Source organism: Carlito syrichta, unplaced genomic scaffold (genome assembly GCF_000164805.1).
Source record: "Carlito syrichta isolate Samal-C Ts95f unplaced genomic scaffold, Tarsius_syrichta-2.0.1 Scaffold255670, whole genome shotgun sequence".
NCBI lineage: Eukaryota > Metazoa > Chordata > Mammalia > Primates > Tarsiidae > Carlito > Carlito syrichta.
In genome coordinates, this window is record NW_007199766.1 from 89768 (window position 1) to 109259 (window position 19492).

The following is a 19492-nucleotide window of genomic DNA, read 5'->3' on the forward strand; positions in this document are numbered from 1 at the left end:
AGTCTGGGTGACAGAGTGAGACTCCAACTCAAAAAAAAAAAAAAAAAAAAGACACATTAACACATATACATGGGTGTACATATACATGCATATATGTAGACTTGTCCTAATCTTCATACTAAATGAAAGAAAATTATAAAATAAGTGTTATTAAGAAACAAGGTGGCCAGGCTCGATGGCTTTGTTCATTAGCATAATTGCAATCATTTCACAATATATAGGTATATCAGATAATTGTATTATACACAACTACACAACATATGGCTGTACATATCTTATTTATGTATAAAAATCAGATGTTAATAACATACATAAACACACAAAATGGGTGTACATATATATGTATACTAGTCAATCATTCTAAACAATATTTTATAAAGAGTTATTAAGAAACAAGGTAACATCTGGGAGTTTAATATGTTTACCAATGCTCTGTGTGATATAGTATACTTTAGAATTTGGATATATAGAAAAACTACCAATCTCAGTTTATACTAAAAAAAAAAAATTAAGTAAAATAACAGATTTTCTTCTATCAAGAAAGATAGTTTGTGTCCTGGTAGAATTATGGAGTATAAACTTGAATAAAATCACATTGAAAACCTCCCTAGGATAGAAAATCATAAAGTAGAATCCATATAACATCTGTCTGGGCTTCTTAACATTTCTGAATCAAATAGCAAAATCACTACTCTCACAATTTCCAACATGATGCAAAAATAAAATTTAAAAAATAGTTTGACATGGATTTTCTAACTAAATAAGCAGATATTTGCACATCTTTAAAAGCATCAGAAAGGTAAGCAGATCATGCAGATCCTAACAAACCATTAAGTGGACTTTCATGTCCTCTAAACTTGAAATGAGATCACTGAAGAAGTAGAGTTTTGGAGAATTTCAGAACATGGAATAATAGATGTCCCTTTGTGGAACAAAAGAGAAAGAATCTCAGAAAGAATTCTCAGAAACCATTTCCACTAGGGCAGGCCACCTTCCCAAACCATATTTCAGGTTCTGCTTCTTTGACCTGTGTAATCTGCTTCATTCATTCTCACCTACCTGGAAGTTGGGCTAATGTGCTGAGTCTCCTCACAAGCCAGGGCTCTTTCCTTTGCTCTAGACATGTGACCAGGTCTGAATTAGAGACAGCAAGTCCTGTTTTATTAGAAAAATAACATGACCGTAGCTGGGATTCTCTGATTACAAACCTAGTACTGTGCTCAGTAGAGAACATATAATACAAGATTCTGGAAAATTATCCCCAAATACTGTTTCCCAATAGAACCTTTAGAACAGTTGGATAGAATTTTAAATTTGTGGGGTTTTTATTTTTGAGTTGGAATTTCATTTTGTTACCCAGGCATCCCCGGGCTTGGCCTGCTGAGGTTATATGATTCTTCCCTCTCAGCATTCCACATAGCCAGAACTACAGGTGCATGCTACCACACTCAGCTAATTTGTTGATTTATTGTAGAGATGAGACCTTGTCACATCTCCCAGGTTGTTCACTAACCCATGGGCTTAGGCAATCCTCTCACCTTGGCCTCCCAAAGTCCTGGGATTACAGGCTTGAGCCATCACTCCCAGCCATAAATTTGTGGATTCTTAGCTCAGTACTAGTGAGAAAAAACTTATGGTATCAATTGGATTGAGGTATGGACAATGATATTCTATGTGACTAAATTCTGGACTTACCATTAATATAGATAGGACACATGTCAATTCAAAATAGAGAATGCCTCATGTCAAAATGAAACATCTTTAATTTTTTCTTTTCTATGTTAACAAATCATCAAGTTTTATTTGATAGCAGGAATCTGAAACTCATTTGCACGAGGTAGAATTTACCAGAAAACATTCTACAAAAAAGGATATGAAATCCTTAGTATAAAGTAGGAATTTTGTGTTAAGACAGTTCTCATCTAGGAAAACAAAGTTTCTGTGCTTCTCTAACATCACATTCCAGGGCAATATCTGATGAGTGGGGTCTAGGTATTACCACTCCTCTGGAGAGAATTCTATGGCCACATCTTTGTCAACAGTCCCTGAAAACAAGAAGAACACACATTTACCAATTGACCATGCCTCTAGGTAAAGCAAGTTTGAAGTAAACAGGGTCTAGCTGATATGTCAACTAGAATTATGCAATAAGATAATTTGTAACACAGAAATATTCTCTAATGCAACAAGTCTGAGAAAAAAGGATGAAATAAAATCCACTAAACCAGTATGGACACGCTATTTTTGTGAAGGATACAGCATAAATTTGGACACCAATGCAGGCATGTACATTTTTCAGTGTTTTCATCACACAGAATAAGTTGCATATACTGCTCAGATGGAAAACTCCTAGAGAGTTGGAATGTCCTCATCAAGTTTTATTTTTTATTTTTATTTTTTAGTTGTAGTCTCGGCCATCCAGAGTGGAGTGCAGTGGCATGCTCCTGGCCACCACAGCTTCAACCTGCTGGGCTTAGGCATCCTTCCATCTCAGCCTTCCAAGTAGCTAGAACTACAAGTGCATACAACCATGCTCAGTAGTGATTTGCTGTAGAGACGAGGTCTCACTGTTGCCCAAACTGGTCTTGAACCCCCAGACTCAGGCAATTATCTCACCTCATTCTCCCAAAATGTGGAGATTACAAACTGAGCCACCGTGCCCGGCCAGTATGTAAATTGTAACTTCAATTCAATAACAAAGAAAATGTTTTAGACAGAAGTCAGCCTACAGTTCTCTGCCATGGCATGTAATCTCTAAAAGTGTATTTATATTGTTTGTTTTTAGCATCCTAGAGTGTAAGACTCTTCTAATTATTCTTTTTTCTTTTTTTTTAGTTGGAGTCTCACTCTGTCACCAAGGAGCCAGAAGTATAGGCACAGGCTACCAGGCCCAGCTAATTTTTGATTTATTGTAGAGACAAGGTCTTGTCAACTTGCCTGGATGGGTCTTGAACTTGCGGTCTTAGGTGGGTTCTTCTTTCAAATTTTTCAGAGCTGAAGTATAAAGAAAACTAAAAACAGCAAGATGTTGCTCAATTTGTTAAAATTTTTTAATCAAGACTATTGTCTGATCTATGGTGAACAGAAAATAATGTTTACAGAATGTAGTTTGATGATGAAAGCTGCTCGAACAACAGCTATAATCTGGCAGAGTGTCTCCTCCCAACCCTACATAAAAATTGCTTAAAATGAAATTCTATATCATCACACCTCATGCCATATTCCAATCTCAGATTAAAGGCAACATCTTTGAAACAGGACTCTCCTCGGATTCCCAAAGTGCTGGGATTATAGGCTGAGCCACCAAGTCTAGCCCTAAGTATTCTTTTTTGGAATTTCCTGAGGTATTTTTGGCAGTAACTGCTGTCCTGCTTAAATGTACATTTTATTAATCATGTTCTGCATGGAGACGATAGAGCACCTAGACAGAAACTTTTTTTTTTTTGAGGTGGAATCTTACTCTGTCGACCAGATTGGGGTGTGGTGGCATGCTTCTGGCCACCACAGCCTTGGCCTGCTGGGCTCCGGTGATCCTTCTGGCTTAGCCTTCCAAGTAGCTGGAATTACAGGCACACGCTACCATGCCCGGCTACTTTTTTGATTTACTGTAGAGATGAGGTCTCATCAAGTTGCCCAGGCAGGTCTCAAATCTGCTGACTCAGGCAATCCACTCACTTCAGCCTCCCAAAGTGCAGTATTACAGGTTGAGCCACTGAGCCTGGCTGACAGAATCTTAATAGTGCAAGTTCTGGCCAGGTGCCAAGACTCATGCCTATAATCCCAGCACTTTTGGAGGCCGTGGCAAGAATATTTCCTGAACGCACAGGTATGAGACCAGCCCTGGCAACTAAGTGAGACCTCATCTCTACAATAAATAAAAAAATTAGCCAGACTGTGGTGGCCATGAGTGTGTCACTGCACTTGAGCCTGTGCAACAGAGGGAGACCCAACTCAAACAAAACACAAAAAAGGCACATGTTGCCATACTCACTGGGATTGAGTATCTACCCCATTACCCCATCTCCAATGGGATTCTTGGGTCCCTGGCCTTCTCATGATTCTCAGCCACAAGGGAACATATTTAATATTGCAGGACATACATTCGCTATGAGAACATTTCATGGCAACTAAGCAGTATGGATGAAGAGAACAGAGGAGGCTATGGAGGGAGCAGTGTCCTGCAGACCCATTGAATATCACAGAAAGAAAAAAAATAGTTGAAACAAACTCATTAGGCAGGACCATCACAAGGACAGCAGGATGGTTTGCAAGTTTTTTGCTTTTGTTTTTGTTTTTGAGTTGGAGTCTCACTCTGTCACCCAGACTGGAGTGCAGTGGCCACTCCTGGCCACCGCAGCCTCGACCTGCTGGGCTCCAGTGATCCTTCCGCCTCAGCCTTCTGAGTAGCCAGAACTACAGGCATGCACTACCACACCCAGCTGATTTTTTTATTTATTGTAGAGATGAGGTCTCGCCAAGTTGCCCAGGTGGGTCTTGAGCCAGGCTCAGGCAATCCACTCACCTCAGTCTCCCAAAGCACTAGGATTACAGGCTGAGCCACCGAGCCCGGCTGGTTTGCAAGTTTTAAACACATGACATTCCTTCTGACCTGAGCCACATTAACCTAAGATGCAACCATTTTTTTCCTTTTCCCCCCACTTCTCTGGAATTTTTTCTTAGGTAGGATTATCTAGTCTAGTTGTACCTACATTTTGAAAATATGCCTTTATTTATTTCAAAATGAAATCTATTTATTTTGGGTCAGTCTTCCCACCCTCTCACAAGTACCTGCACTTGCTCTCCTGTGTGTATGAGGTTCTCTTTGATTTGTGGATTCTTCCACCATCTCCCTGAGGTGGGTTTTCTTGTCCTTTGGGATAGTTTTCCTTCCTCAAGTACAAGATCATAACCCTAACCCTAGCTGTTTATCTATTTATTTATGAAGCAGAAAATGGGAAATTGGAGTGTCTGTGAGTGGCTTTAAGGTAAGGAAAAGGGGGACATCACTTAAGTTCTCATGGGAAGGGGGATTCTTTGCAGCAATCTGGTCTTACAGAATATATATGATGGGACATTTTAAACCATAGCTATTTATCAGAATTCCCTTCCTACCCATGTCCCTTGCCACTGTCTCTACCCTTGTTCCTCTCTTTCACTTTGTTTCTGAGTTGTATTCTTTATAATAAACTGGACAAAATAAGTGAATATTTTACTGAGTTCTGTGAATGAATATTTCATCAAATTATTGGACCAGAGGAGGGGGTTGAGGAAACCCTGTTTTATAAGCAGTTTTTCAGAAGCAAAGAAGGCTCCTGAATTTTGTAACTGGCATGAGCAGTGCGGGCAATGTTGTGGGACTGAGCCCTGAACTTAGGATTTTGTGCTACTTTGGGGTGATGACAGAATTGAATTATTGGACAAACAATTGTTGTTGGAGACTGATTGGTGTCCAGTAAACTTTACACATTTGGGGTCAGAAAAAGGACATCACAGATCAAAATTGTGACCTACTTCAGGTGAGTGGTCCTGGTGAGAACTGACACCCTGGAAGATGAAGGAAAACCTTGCTGTGGGGGGGGGGCAGTAGAGTGTGCGGTGGTCCCAGAATTAAATTTCTCAGATAGTCAGTTTTAGCTCAGTCACTGCCAGATAATGACTTTTTTTATTGGGAAAAAAAAGACTTAGATGAGAGATGCTTAAAGAAAGAAAGATAAAATTGATGGTTCATCCATAAGTGTGCTCCCATGTGATCGTCAAGGGATTTCTCAGTACTGACACCTTGCAGATCATAAGGGATTTGGGTTATATAGCAAGTATGCTGAATAAACAAAAACTACCAACCAAGAATATTAGATTTAGCACAAATATCCTTCAAAAATAAAAAGACTTTTCAAGATAAAGAAAAGCTAAAAATTAATTACTAGGCATCCCATATAACAAATGTTAAGGGAAGTTCTTTTCATTGAACGCTAAACTGATTCTAAAAAGGATCACAAAATCAAAAGTATAGCCTTTTGCAATGGTACACAAGGCCAAAAACACCCTGGAATTATCATTTTGCACAGGGACCCCTTGTAGTACAGGCATTCATGGCTAAGTAAGTGTTCTATGAATTGATCAGCATTGACGTACCTACTGTTGCTGTTGTGAGAGGCAGCACTGTGGAATAAACAGTCTTGTGGCAAACAGGTGACTGGTTCTTTCACCATGGCCATGTACCTGCCCACACTATGCTGGGTATTCAGTAGTTTCTGTCCAAAAACAGCATGAATCCTGTGCCTCACTCTCTATTCACCCAATCTCACTCTGTGACATTTTTAGTGTTTCACTGCTTGAGAAAAGTCCTCAAAAAGAAGCACTGTGTCAATCTGGAAGACATAAAACAGAACACAGTGGAGGCTCTGAAAGGCATGAAAACTGATGAGCTGTAACTTGCTTCACAGAAGAAGAGAAAGCATCTTGACAGGAGTATCATATCAAAAACAGTACTTTGAAGGTAACTGACATTCAAAAAGGAATACACAATATTTTTCCTTGGGTAGGTTGGAGTCTCATTCTGTCTCCCAGGCTGGAGTGCAGTGACATGTTCACGGTCACCCTAGCATTGACCTGCTGGACTCAAGCAATCCTTCTGCCTCAGCCTTCCAATAGCCAGAACTACAGGCATATGCTACCATGCCTGGCTTATTTTTTTGATTTATTGCAGACACAAGGTCTTGCCAAGTTTCCTGGACTGGTCTTAAGTCAGTGGGCTCAGGCAATCCACTTGTCTTAGCCTTCCAAAGTGCTGGGATTATAGGCTGAGCCACCGAGCCTGGCCCACAATTTTTTAATGAATAAATTCTGAGGGTTTTTTTTGGTATTTTTTCTTTGTTTACATAAACAAACACAGAATACTGTAGTGACAGTGTGATGGTGCATGTAATGCTTAATTCTGTTACCAAATTTAAAGACAAAGGAGAAAAACTCAAACTGAACATCTGTTAAGAAATATAGAGTAGAAAAATATGTAGTCAGTGACATCAATATCAGTGAAGGAGTAATGCAAGGAGAAATCCCTTTTGCATGCAACTGACATTATATGGCAACCTAGTTTATTATATATTGCTTAAGATACTTCATGTGTCTTCATGGTAATCATTAAGAAAATATCTATACAGGATAGAAGCAGTGGCTTATACCTACAGTCCCAGCATTTTGGGAGATCAAGTTGAGGATTGCCTGAGCCCACAGTTTCGAGATCAAGCTGGGCCAATAGGGGAGACCTCATCCCTATAATAAATGAAAAAATTAACTAGGAGTGGTGTCATTGCCTGTAATTCCAGCTGCTGGGAAGGTTGAGGTGGAAAGATGCCATGGAAAAAAAAGGATCACTACAAATATCATTCCTAAGTTAGTCAGTAGTATATGGTCCTCATATATAATCTTGAGTAAGGTGGAATAGATTAACGCTCATGGAAGCAAAACAACTTATTGTGTGGACAATCATTAATGCTTTATAGACAATACTGTTTATTAAAACATATTGTTTGCATAGCCTAAGTAAACATTCCAAAGTTTACTGTATGCTCATGACCAAAAACTGATTACATTCAAGAAGGATTTGTTCTCCTAATAGACTGATATAGGTAAGAACAGCTTTCTTCAATATTCAAAACTTAATCTAAGCATTTACTAAATAAAAACATAATATAAACTTCCTAAGAGAGCAATTCTCTTTTATCTGATACCTAGGAAAATACCTCTATTTATATAATACCAACTTATACCTAGGGATTTTAAGTATTGATATTATAAAGATGCATCAATATATTAATGATCTGGCCTCATTATTTTCTTAATATGCAAATGGTAAGGCAACTGGTTTCTAAAACTATCAATGTTTCTTTGTCATTCATTCCAGTAGCAAAAAATGTTATCTTGAGCACCCAGCTCATACAGAACTTACAATAATTCTGCAGCCCACAAGAAACCTCTCTGATTAGACATTTCAGTGCAGATTACATATCAGTGTTCTTCAGCATCCATGGGAAACTGGAGATAACTGCTGCTCACCTAGTGTAGAAGGGTCTATCATAGCTATAATGTAACAAAACCGACCACAAGCTTTTATATAAACACTGGAAATGAAGGCATAGCATCATGTGAGGTGAGTCACATCAATACTTTTTGCCTTTCAAAATATTCCAAATTCTGTCAATGTGAAAACAAAAGTTTACATGTATTAAAAAATCCCATTTTATAACGCTATTCTATACCTGATGTTATTTCAACTTGACATTTGAATAGTTTCCACATATTTTTGAGGGTGCCACATTTTCGCTGTCCTTTCATTCTTTGAAGGACACTTAACTTGCTTCCACATTTTGACTTTTGTAAAAATGCTGACATAAACATCGATGTTCACATATCCTTTTCAGGTTCTGCACTGCATCTTTGGATATACACCCAGAGAAGTTACTCTTGTATTTTTCTTTTTTTTTTTTTTATGGGTTGGTATTTCACTCTGTCGCCCAGGTTGAAGTGCAGTGGCACACTGCTCATGGTCACTGCGGCCTCAACCCACTGGGCTTAGGTGATCCTTCTGCCTCAGTCTTCCAAGTAGCTGGAACTACAGGCACACATCACCATGTCCAGGAAATATTTTGATTTAATGTACAGATGAGGTCTTGCTAAGAACAGTACATATCTCATTTATAATTAGAAAAAGAAAAAATGTGTTAGAAAGGCAATAGTTTTATTTTTACCAATATTTGCATTGTCTGGAGCACACCTTGGCCGCCATGTTGGCCTCCAGTCAGAAAAATTTGTATGGTATAATAGTGTACAGCACAACCTTGTAAGAGAAAGTTCACGAGGAAAAATTAGGACAAAGAAAGTACAGCTGCAAAAAGTGAGAGCAATCTGTACATAATATTCCAGATGAAGACTAGTCAGGACCTACAATGACAGCAACTCATGCAGAAAACCTAACCTCAGCCAAGGGTAAGACAGAAGACAGGGAAGACCAACTGCCAACTAGTTCCTTCCCCCATGATTTCCAATTTCTCTATCATCAAGTAGAAAATAGTTGGGTGTGGTAGCATGTGTTAGTTGTGCCTACATGGAAGGCTGAGGCAGAAGGATTCCCAGAGTCCAGCAGATTGATGCTGGGATAGCCATCAGCATGCCTGTGTACTCCAGCCTGGGAGACGGAGTGAGATTCCAATTCAAAAAAAAAAAAAAAAAGATGCCTGTTACTTTAAGTGTCCATATTATAAACAAAATAGTATCAGACTTCAAAGTACATGATAGAAATAATGTAAAAGAGAGCAAAGATAAGATGCCCAGCTTTATAAACAATCCAGCAACATCAGGATGAAAGAGTATACAAGTAACTAGAATTCTTCACAGCTCCACTAGAGATAAACTTTGGGGTACAAAATAAGTATGTGAGGATCTTGCATTGACTTAGATATTTAGGGTGGAATTTTAAGACTCTTTGAAATATTGTTATGCAACTGACTCCTAGAAAACTGGAACAAACCTAAAATCCAGCTACTCCAGAGAATGGGTGAGTATATGAGGGTCAGAGGCACAAACTATAAGCAAAAGACACCAAACCACAAGGAGCACCCGGCTCTGTAAACAGGAGCTGTGGTGGCTAACATCAGGACTGAATATCTTAGACAGCTACCATGGAGACTGAAAGCACAGTGTCTTTGAGACCACATGCCCAAGAGGAGTGCATCTGAAGAGAGACACAAGACACTCCTTTCCATAAATCCCCATTTAATGATGGACTGTTACATTATACCATCTTTGTCCAAGACCTCTGGGCAGGTGTAATCAGAAACCATCACCTAAAGAGGAATCAGGGAGTAGAATGAGAATAGAGGAAAGTAGAAGGAATGCATGTACTTCACTATGCAGACTGTTCCCACAAATTCTATTTAAAATTGAAAGACTCAAGTCTGTAATCCCAGCACCTTGGGAAGTCAAGAAGAGAGGATTGTCTGAACTTGGGGGTTCAAGACCAACTGGGGCATCCTGGTGAGACCTTGTCTCTACAATAAATCAAAGAAAATTAGCTGGGAATGGTTGCATGCATCTGTAGTTCCAGAAACTTTGAAGTCTGAGGTGGAAGAATTGCCTGAGCCCAGGAGTTCGAGGCTGCGGTGGCCGTGACATGCCACTGTATTGCAGCCTAGGAAACAGGGTGAGACTCCAACTAAAAAAATAAAATGGGAAAGCCCTAGTGTTGACCTGTGGTCTCCTTATAAATCCTCATCTTGTCATCTCCATAGATGTTCACATTTTCTTCTTTATTTTCAAAGGTGATGATAAGTTCACAAGTATTTAATCCTTAAGGTGTACATTTTTCACCAAGTGCTGACCCGGCCTTCATTCTTTCATCATATCTCATATTTGGGAATCATAAATCCCTTGGAAAGTGGGATTTGAAAAATGTCATTAACAGTCAAGTTTTATGCCTTAGATATAATTACACAAAAGCTGTTTCATCAGAAAATAAAAGAATTGCCTCTGAGGTCATAGGAACTTAGGGTCATCAATTATTAGAAGGCTACATGGAAGCAGAAGTGCTCCCAGAGTTTTCAATTATCTAGACAAATTCTACAGATGTACCACACTGAGGTAGCCTCATCCCTCAATGCTGTGGGTTGACAGGCCTTCCATCCAAAGCAGACATGCAAACTGAGGAGTTTCCAACTTCCCCTACATGCCCCTCACCTTGAAAGTCACTGCCCTAAAGCTGGATCATCACATGTTCCTGAGGGATCTATGTCTGAGACATTGACATGTCAGAACTTAGTTGAGACAAGTCCGATGAGTTTAAGTTTAAGCCTGTACCATAATCATCTCCAGGTTGGTGTCATATCCACTCAAATGAGTTAGTAAAAATGGTCCACAAGACACGTGCCTGGGAGTGAAGTTTCCCCTTCCCTCTGAGCAGATCCCGAGTGACCCAATAATTTTGCTGCCTGATTCCTCAAAACCCACACCCACAAAAAAGTGACCAGTGATGGTGACATTTCTAGGAAGCCACATCCTGTGACCCCTGGCAAAGCTCTGAAGCTGTGGTGGGGTCTGGATGGGGATTTCTCCAAAAGTGGCTGGACTGGGTTCTGGTTTGAGAGAGCAAAGGGCGATATCTAGGACATCAGCAATCCCCACAAGTAGTTGAGGAAACAGGTGGGTCTTGGGCTGAGGAGGCTGGTGCTCTGGAAGAAGATGAGTGTGTGTGGAGAATATTCTGAGCTGTGCAGGATGCAACAGGGTGAGTCAGCCCAAAGTAAACCAGGGTGAAGTACACTCAAGCATCATACTGTCCCCATTACCCATTCAGCTTGGACATTCTCATTAGTCTCCGAACCCACTTCCCATGGCAACAATGTGGCAGGATGTCAGCAGCCAGTAGGACTTTGATGGGATGATGCACATCACCCTGTCCCACCCTCCATGGCTCTCACTAACTGCAGCTGGTGCAGACTGGAATGGAATCCTGCAGTCCAGTGACCCACCCACCGGGCACCATTCCTGAGCCAGAGTTCTCAGAATGCCCCATGAAGCACACTATATCCTGTTGCTCTCCCCAACTTCCAGAGAGGGCAAGCATCTCAGCCCCAAAACGCTGCAAGAAAAATGTAATTTTAGGTACTTACGGGTATGGTGGTTCATGTCTATAATCCCAGCAATTTGGGTGGCAGAGGTGAATTTCCTGAGCCCATGGATTCTAGGCCAGCCTGTGTACTTGGTGAAACATCATCTATATAATAAATACAAAATTAGCCAGGCGTGGTAGAGCATGATTGTAGTTTCAGCTACTTGGAAGGCTGAGGTAGAAGGATTGCCTGAGCTCAGCAGGCCGAGGCTGCAGTGACCACAAAAGTGCCACCATACTTCAGCTTGTGTGACAGAATGAGATTTAAAAGAAACAAAAAAAAGCCCGGGATCAGTTCATCAGCCTGTGATTCCACCACTTTTGGGAGGCTTAGGCGAATGGATATCCTGAGCCTGGGTGTTAGAGATGAGTCCAGGCAACTTGGTGAAACCTCATCTTTACAATAAATAAAAAATTAGCTGGTCATGTAATCCGAGCAGCTTGGGAGGTTGAGGTAGGTGAATTACTTGAGCTCTGGAGTTTGAGACCAGCCTAAGCAACATACTAAGACTTCAATCCAAAAAAAAAAGATAATAGTCAGATGTGGCGGTATATGCCTGTCATCTCAGCTAATTAGTAGAATGAGGAGGAAGTCTTGTCAGCCCAGGATGTTGAGGGTGCTTTGAGTCATGATCATTTCACTGTACTCTTGCATGGGAGACATGGTAAGACCCCAAATCAACGGAAGTCAGAAGATCATTATCATTAAAATGTCAATTTCACCCACAGTGATATGCAAATTTAATATAATTCCTAAGAATACTTCACTGATACTCTTCGTTGAAAAACTATTTTTAAATCCTATATCTGCATAAAATCTCAATGTACTATAAATACTTTTAAAAAGTTAAGAAGAAGCTGGGCTCGGTGGCTCAGCCTGTACTTCCATGCCTTGGGAGGCTGAGGTGAGTTGATTTCCTGAGCTCACGGGTTTGAGACCCACTTGGGAAACTTGGTGAGACCTCATCTCTACAATAAATCAAAAAATTAGCAGGGTAACACATGCCTGTAGTTCCAGCTACTTGGAAGGCTGAGGCGGAAGGGTCGCCAGAGCCCAGCAGGCTGAGGCTATGGTGGCCGGGAGTGGCCACTGCACTCCAGTCTGGGTGACAGAGTGAGACTCCAAGTCAAAAACAAAAAGTTAAGAATAAAGACTAAGGTAAAGGTATTACACTTCTTGATTTTAAAACATATGACAAACTAACAGGAATAAAAATACGTGGTACTGGCACTTAGAAAACCAAATAAAGTAAGAAAAAAGACAACCTCAATATACATCCATACGAATACAATTAAGTGATCTTTAGCAAGGTTGGCATTGCCATAAAATGGGTAAGCACAAGCTGAGCTCGGTGGCTCAGCCTGTAATCCCGCGCCTTTGGGAGGCTGAGGTGAGTGGATTGCCTGAGCCTGCGGGTTCGAGACCCGCCTGGGCAGTGAGCCCTCATCTCTACAATAAATCAAAAAATCAGCTGAGCATGGTAGCACATGCCTGTAATTTGGCTACTTGGAAGGCTGAAGCGGAAGCATCGCCGGAGCCCAACAGTTCGAGTCTGCGGTGGCCGGGAGCGGCCACTGCACTCCAGTCTGAGCAACAGAGTGAGACTCCAACTAAAAAAAAAAAAAAAAAAAGGGTAAGCACATCTTGAACAAATAATGTTGGAAAACTGGCTATCCACACAAAATAAAATAAAGATGGACTCTTGATTCATACACAAAAAAATTATCCAGCATGATTAAATGGTTAAATGTAAACATTGTAATTATAAAGTTTTAAGAACCAAATATAGGATGGATGATGAGAGATTAACCATGACAATGCTTCATTAGATGACAGTAAAAACATAAGGAACAATAAAAAAATATGAGAACTGAGCTGGGTGCAGTGGCTCACAACTATAAACTCAGGACTTTAGAGAGCCGTGGGGAAAGGATTGCCTGAGTCTACAGGTTAGAGACCAGCCTGGGCAAGTTGGGGAGAATCTATCTCTGCAATACATTAAAAAGTTAGGTGGCCATGGGGGCACATGCCTGCAGTAGCAGCTACTTGGATGGCTGAGGTGGAAGGAATGCCTGAGCACAGCAGGTCAAGGTTGCAGTGGCCATGAGCAGTGTGCCACTGCACTCCAGCCTGGGTTACAGAGTGAGACTCCAACTCAAAAAAAAAGAATAGAAAAGAAAAACACGAGACAGCCAGGCTCGGTGGCTCAGCCTGTAATCCTGCACTTTGGGAGGCAGAGGTGAGTGGATTGCCTGAGGCCGCGGGTTTGAGACATGCCTGGGAAACTTGGTGAGACCTCATCTCTACAATAAATAAATTAAAAAATTAGCCAGGCATGGTAGCATGTCCCTGTAGTTCTAGCTACTTGGAAGGCTGAGGCAGGAAAGATAGCTGGAGCCCCCAGCAGGTCAAGGCTGCAGTGGCCAGGAGCGTGCCACTGCACTCCAGTCTGGGCGACAGAGTGATACTTCAACTCAAGGAAAAAGAAAACAAAAAACACGAGACTAATTGCTCTGTGTCTATACAAAGATAGAATGCAGAACCTGAAAAAGATATGTGCACATACATGTTTATGGCAGCATTATTTATAAAAAGCAAAATGTGGAAGCAACCTAAGTGTCCTTCAAAGAATGAATAGACAAAGAAAATGTGGCACCCTCAAAAAAAGAAATCTTGTTACGTGTTATGGTAAGGTTAAATCTTGTGGACATTATGTTAACATAAATAAGACAGTATTAGCTAAATGTGATTGGTCATGTCTGTAATCTCAGCACCTGAGTCCAGCAGTCCAAGACCTACATAAGCAATACAGTATGCCAAGACTATGCCTAAGGAAAAAAAAAATTGCCAGGCGTGTTGTCATGAGCCTGTAATCCCAGTACTTGGGAGGCTAAGCTGGAATAATCACCTAGGTCAAGAAGCACAAGGTGATAATGAACCTTGATTTTGCCACCACATTCCAGCCTGGGTCGCAGAAATAGATCACAACTCAAACAAAAGAAAAGAATAGAAAATGAAACAAAACCACACACAAAAAAGGATGTGGAAATCCTCTTTGATAATGATATTGGTCTTAGTAATCATTTATTTTTTGTTTTATGTGACTAGAGGAAAAAGTTGGCCTGCATCAAACTAAAAGCTCCTGCACAGTAAACAGGAAGAAGGCTTACAGGATAAGAAAAAAAAATATTTGCAGATCACATTATCTGTTGAGAGTTTAATATTCAGACTTTACAAAAACATTATACAAATCAAAGGCAAAAACAAGAAAAAGATAATCGTGTTACTAAAATATAGCCCAAGAATGAATAGTTACTTTTCCAATGATTACAAAGAAATTGCCAGCAGGTATAAGAAATGGCACTCAATGATAGCAATAGGGGGACAGTTTCAAATTGCACAATGATGAGATATTATCTTACACTTGTGAGGATGACTAATATCAACCAGAAGAGAGAGAAGTGTTGACAAAGACGTGAAGAAAAAGAAACCCTGTATACGGTTGGTGAGTGTCAAATTGGTAGTCACAGTGAAAACCATTATGAATATCATTTTAAACATAAGGAATAAACTATCATCCAACATATAAATCCCTTTTTAGGGTATATAAGCAAAGGAAATAAAATCAGCTTCTCAAAAATGTCTTGCACCGTACATTCATCACAGCATTTCTCAAAATGGTCAAGCTATGAAAACAACCTAAATATATGTGGACACTGTATTAACAAAATATAATATATATATACACAATAGCATATTATTTAACAATAAAAATAAAAAGAATCCTGTTTTTCCCAATCATGGATGAAGCTGTAAGACATGCTAATTGAGGTGAGCCAGGTACACACCAAAAATACTGCATCAATTCACTTATGTGTGGAATCAAAAAAGTTGGCACTCACAGAGTCAGAGAGTACAGTGGTGGTCATTAGGGTCAACCTGTAGGGAAATGGGAGATAATTGCAATGGCTACAAAATTTCAATTATAATTATTAGAAATCTAATGTTTAACATGGTGAATTATGGCGAATAATGTCTTGTATGATTTAAAAATTTGCCAAAATAATAGACATTAGTGTTCTTGTTACAAAAAATAAAAATGGAAACTATGTAACATGACTGATATATTCATTAATTTAATTGTAGTCATTGTTTCACAATGTATAAGCACATCAAATTACATTATACACAAAAAATATGGTTATATGATTATTTATATATAAAAATCAGATATTGAACACATAAACACGTGTATAGGTATGTATGTTTATGTGCATATATGTAACCTAGTCCTAGCTTCATACTAAAAAAAATAATAAGATGAGAGTTATTGTGAAAAAGATAACATGGGAGTTTAATATACATTCATCAATGTTCTACGTAATACAGTATATTAAGAAATTTGGACATATAAAGGTTAAATGACCAATATCAGTTAATACTGAAAAAGAAAGATTAAAGCAAAATAATATTAGGGTGTCTTCTATCTAGACACATACTCTCTGTCCCTGTAGAATTATGGAGTATGAATTTCTATAAAATTACATGGAAACCTCCCTAGGGTTAGGGTTAGCAGAAAACTTATAACACCTTCAAAGAAATCAAAGATGACCCAAACAAGTGGAAAAATATCCCATGATCATGGATTAGAGGAATCAACATTGTGAAGATGTCCATCTTACCTAAGGCAATCTACAGATTTAATGCAATACCCATCAAATTACCAGCAGCATTCTTCTTAGACATAGAAAAAACAATACAGGAATTCATATGGAAACACAAACAACCAAGAATAGCCAGAACAATCCTCAGCAAAAGCAAAACAAAACAAAACAACAAGAACAAAAAAAAACAAAAACAAAAAACAGAGCAGGAGGTATCATGTTGCCAGACTTCAAACTTTTTTATAAAGCTATAATAAAACAGCTTGGTATTCTTACAGGAACAGGCATATAGACCAATGGAACAGGCATATAGAACTGAGATTCCAGAAGCAAAACCTCAATTTCTCAACCAACTCATCTTTGACAAAGCCTCCACTACCTACCACTGGGAAGTGGAGAACCTATTCAGTAAATCGTGCTTGGAAAACTGGCTGACCACATGCAGAACACTCAAACAAGACCCCTATCTATCCCCATACACAAAAATTAACTCTAAATGGATCAGAGACCTAAATGTAAAACCTCAAACCTTAAGAACTTTAGAAAATGCAGGACACACTTTTATGGAAATTGGAACTGGCATCCAATTCCTGAACAAAATCCAAAATGCATAGGCCATAAGATATAAGATAGACAAGTGGTACATCATTAAACTGACAAGCTTCTGCAAAGCCCAAGAAACCATCAGCAGAGCAGGGAGACTGCCCACAGAGTGGGAAAAAGTATTTGCCAACTCCATGTCTGACAAAGGCCTAACATCTTGGATCTACAAGGAACTCAAATGTGCTGAAAAGAAAAAAACAAACAGCCCCATTACAAAGTGAGCAAAAGATATGAACAGACACTTCTCAAAAGAAGACATACAAGCAGCCAACAGACACATGAAGAAATGTTCAACCTCACTAATCATCAAGGAAATGCAAATTAAAACCACACTGAGATACCATCTAACTCCAGTCAGAATGGCCATTATCAATAACTCAAAAAATAACAGATGCTGGAGAGGATGTGATGAAACGGGAACACTTCTATACTGTTGGTGGGAGTATAAACTAGCGCAGCCTCTGGTGGAAATCAGTGGCGATTCCTAAAAGCTCTAAAAATTAACCTTCCATATGACTCCACAATCCCCCTACTGGGAATATACCCTGAAGAACTCAAATCACTCTATAAAAAAGATAGCTGTACACATATGTTTATTCCAGCATTGTTTACAATAGCAAGATCATGGAACCAACCATGTTGTCCATCAAAAGAAGACTGGATCAAAAAATTGAGCTGGGCTCAGTGGCTCAGCCTGTCATCCCACGCCTTCAGAGGCTGAGTTGAGTGAATTGCCTGAGCCCGCAGGTTTGAGACACATCTGGGCAACTTGATGAGACCTTATCTCTACAATAAATCAAAAAATTAGCCAGGTGTGGTAGCGCATTGCCTGTAGTTCCAGCTACTTGGAAGGCTGAGGTGGAAGGATCACCAGAGCCCAGCAGATTGAGGCTTCAGTGGTTGGGAGTGGCCACAGCACTGCAGTCTGGGTGACAGAGTGAGACTCCAACTCAAAAAAAAAAAGGTACATATATACAATGTAATATTACGCAGTCATAAAAAAGAACAAAATCATGAATTTCACAGCAACTTGGATGGAACTGGAGTTTATAATACCGAGTGATCTCTCAGAGAAACAAAGATCTGAGTATCACATGTTCTCACTCATAAGTGGACCTTGAACAACTATCATAATACGATAAGAAAAGGATTGACAGTGGTGGGAAAATATGGGGGGGTAGGGAGGTGGGATTAACAGTAGTTGATATCTGTCTGTGGATGGGGGGCACACCTCATCAACAAGGGTTCCTGCACAATGCATATTTGTATACCTAACACTTAACTGTTCCACACAATTTTAAAATAAAAAGTATGACTGCACTCCAGTCTGGGTGACAGAGTGAGACTCCAACTCAAAAAAAAAAAAAAAAAGAAAAGAAAACTATAACATCTCTCTGCAGTTTTCAAAATTTCTCAATCAAATAATAAAATCACCACTATTCTCAAATATTTCCAACATGACAAAAAAAGAGAATTAAAAAAACAGTTGAACATGGATTTTCTAAATAAGCGGATAGGACATTTCCAAAAGCAACAGAAATGCAGTCCCTTACAAACCATTAAGAGGACTTTGATTTTGAGTGTAACTTTTGGCAGGGTTCTGAGGCTCAGTCTGTAATCCTGTTCTTTGGTAGGCTGAGGAAAGTGGATTGCCTGAGCCCGCAGGTTCGAGATCTGCCCAGGCAATTTGGCGAGACATCTCCACAATTAAAAAAAAAAAAAAAAATAGCCAGGTGTGGCAATGCACACCTGTAGTTCTGGCTACTTGGAAAGCTGAGGCGGAAGGATTGCCAGATCCCAGCAGGTCGAGGCTGCAGTGGCCGGCAGTGTGCCACTGCCCTCCAGTCTGGGCGAAAAAGTGAGACTCCAATTCAAAAAAAGAAATGGAGATCGTTGAAAGAGAAGCAGATTTTTGGAGAGTTTCAGAGCATGGAACAGATGTCCATTTGTGCCAACAAAAGAAAGAATGCCAGGCTTCTCAGAAACCATTTCCACTGGAGCAGACCACGTTCCCAAACCATTCTTCAAGATCTGCTTCATTGATGCAGACCTACCTGGTGGTTTGGCTAATGTGCTGTGTCTCTTCACATTCCAGGGTTCTTTCCTTTCCTCCAGACTAGTGATCAGGTCTGGCTTAGAGACAGTAAGGCCTGCTTTATTAGAAAAAAATAGCATGACTCCTGCTGGAAATTTTCAATTACAAACCTAGTACTATCCTCATTGGAATACACATTATAAAAGATTCTAGAAAATTAATCTGTGTTTTTCAACAGAACCTTTAGAACATTTAGACAGAATGTCATATTTGTGAGTTCTTAGTTCAGTACTAGTGAGCCAAAACCTTATAGTAGTCTCTGGATTGCAGGTGTGGGCAATGATATCCTATGCCACTAAATTCCTGGACTGACTACTAATATAGAAGGACACAGGTCAGTTCAAAAGACAGAATGGTTGTCAAAATGAAACATCTTTAATTTTCCTTTTTCTATGTTAACAAATCACCAACTTTTCTTTGATAGCAGAAATCTGAAACTCATTCCTGCAAAGCAGAAATTCCCAGAA

General features: G+C 39.7%; 1 long non-coding RNA gene across 1 annotated transcript; it reads right to left on the reverse strand.

Annotated features, from left to right (window-relative positions):
- Positions 1 to 1745: 1745 nt before the first annotated feature.
- LOC103253873 lies at positions 1746 to 19063 on the reverse strand. The gene is made up of 2 exons (XR_503915.1): positions 18985 to 19063; positions 1746 to 2045 (listed from the first exon to the last, which is right to left on the reverse strand). It is a non-coding gene; the product is annotated as an uncharacterized LOC103253873 (long non-coding RNA).
- Positions 19064 to 19492: the final 429 nt, after the last annotated feature.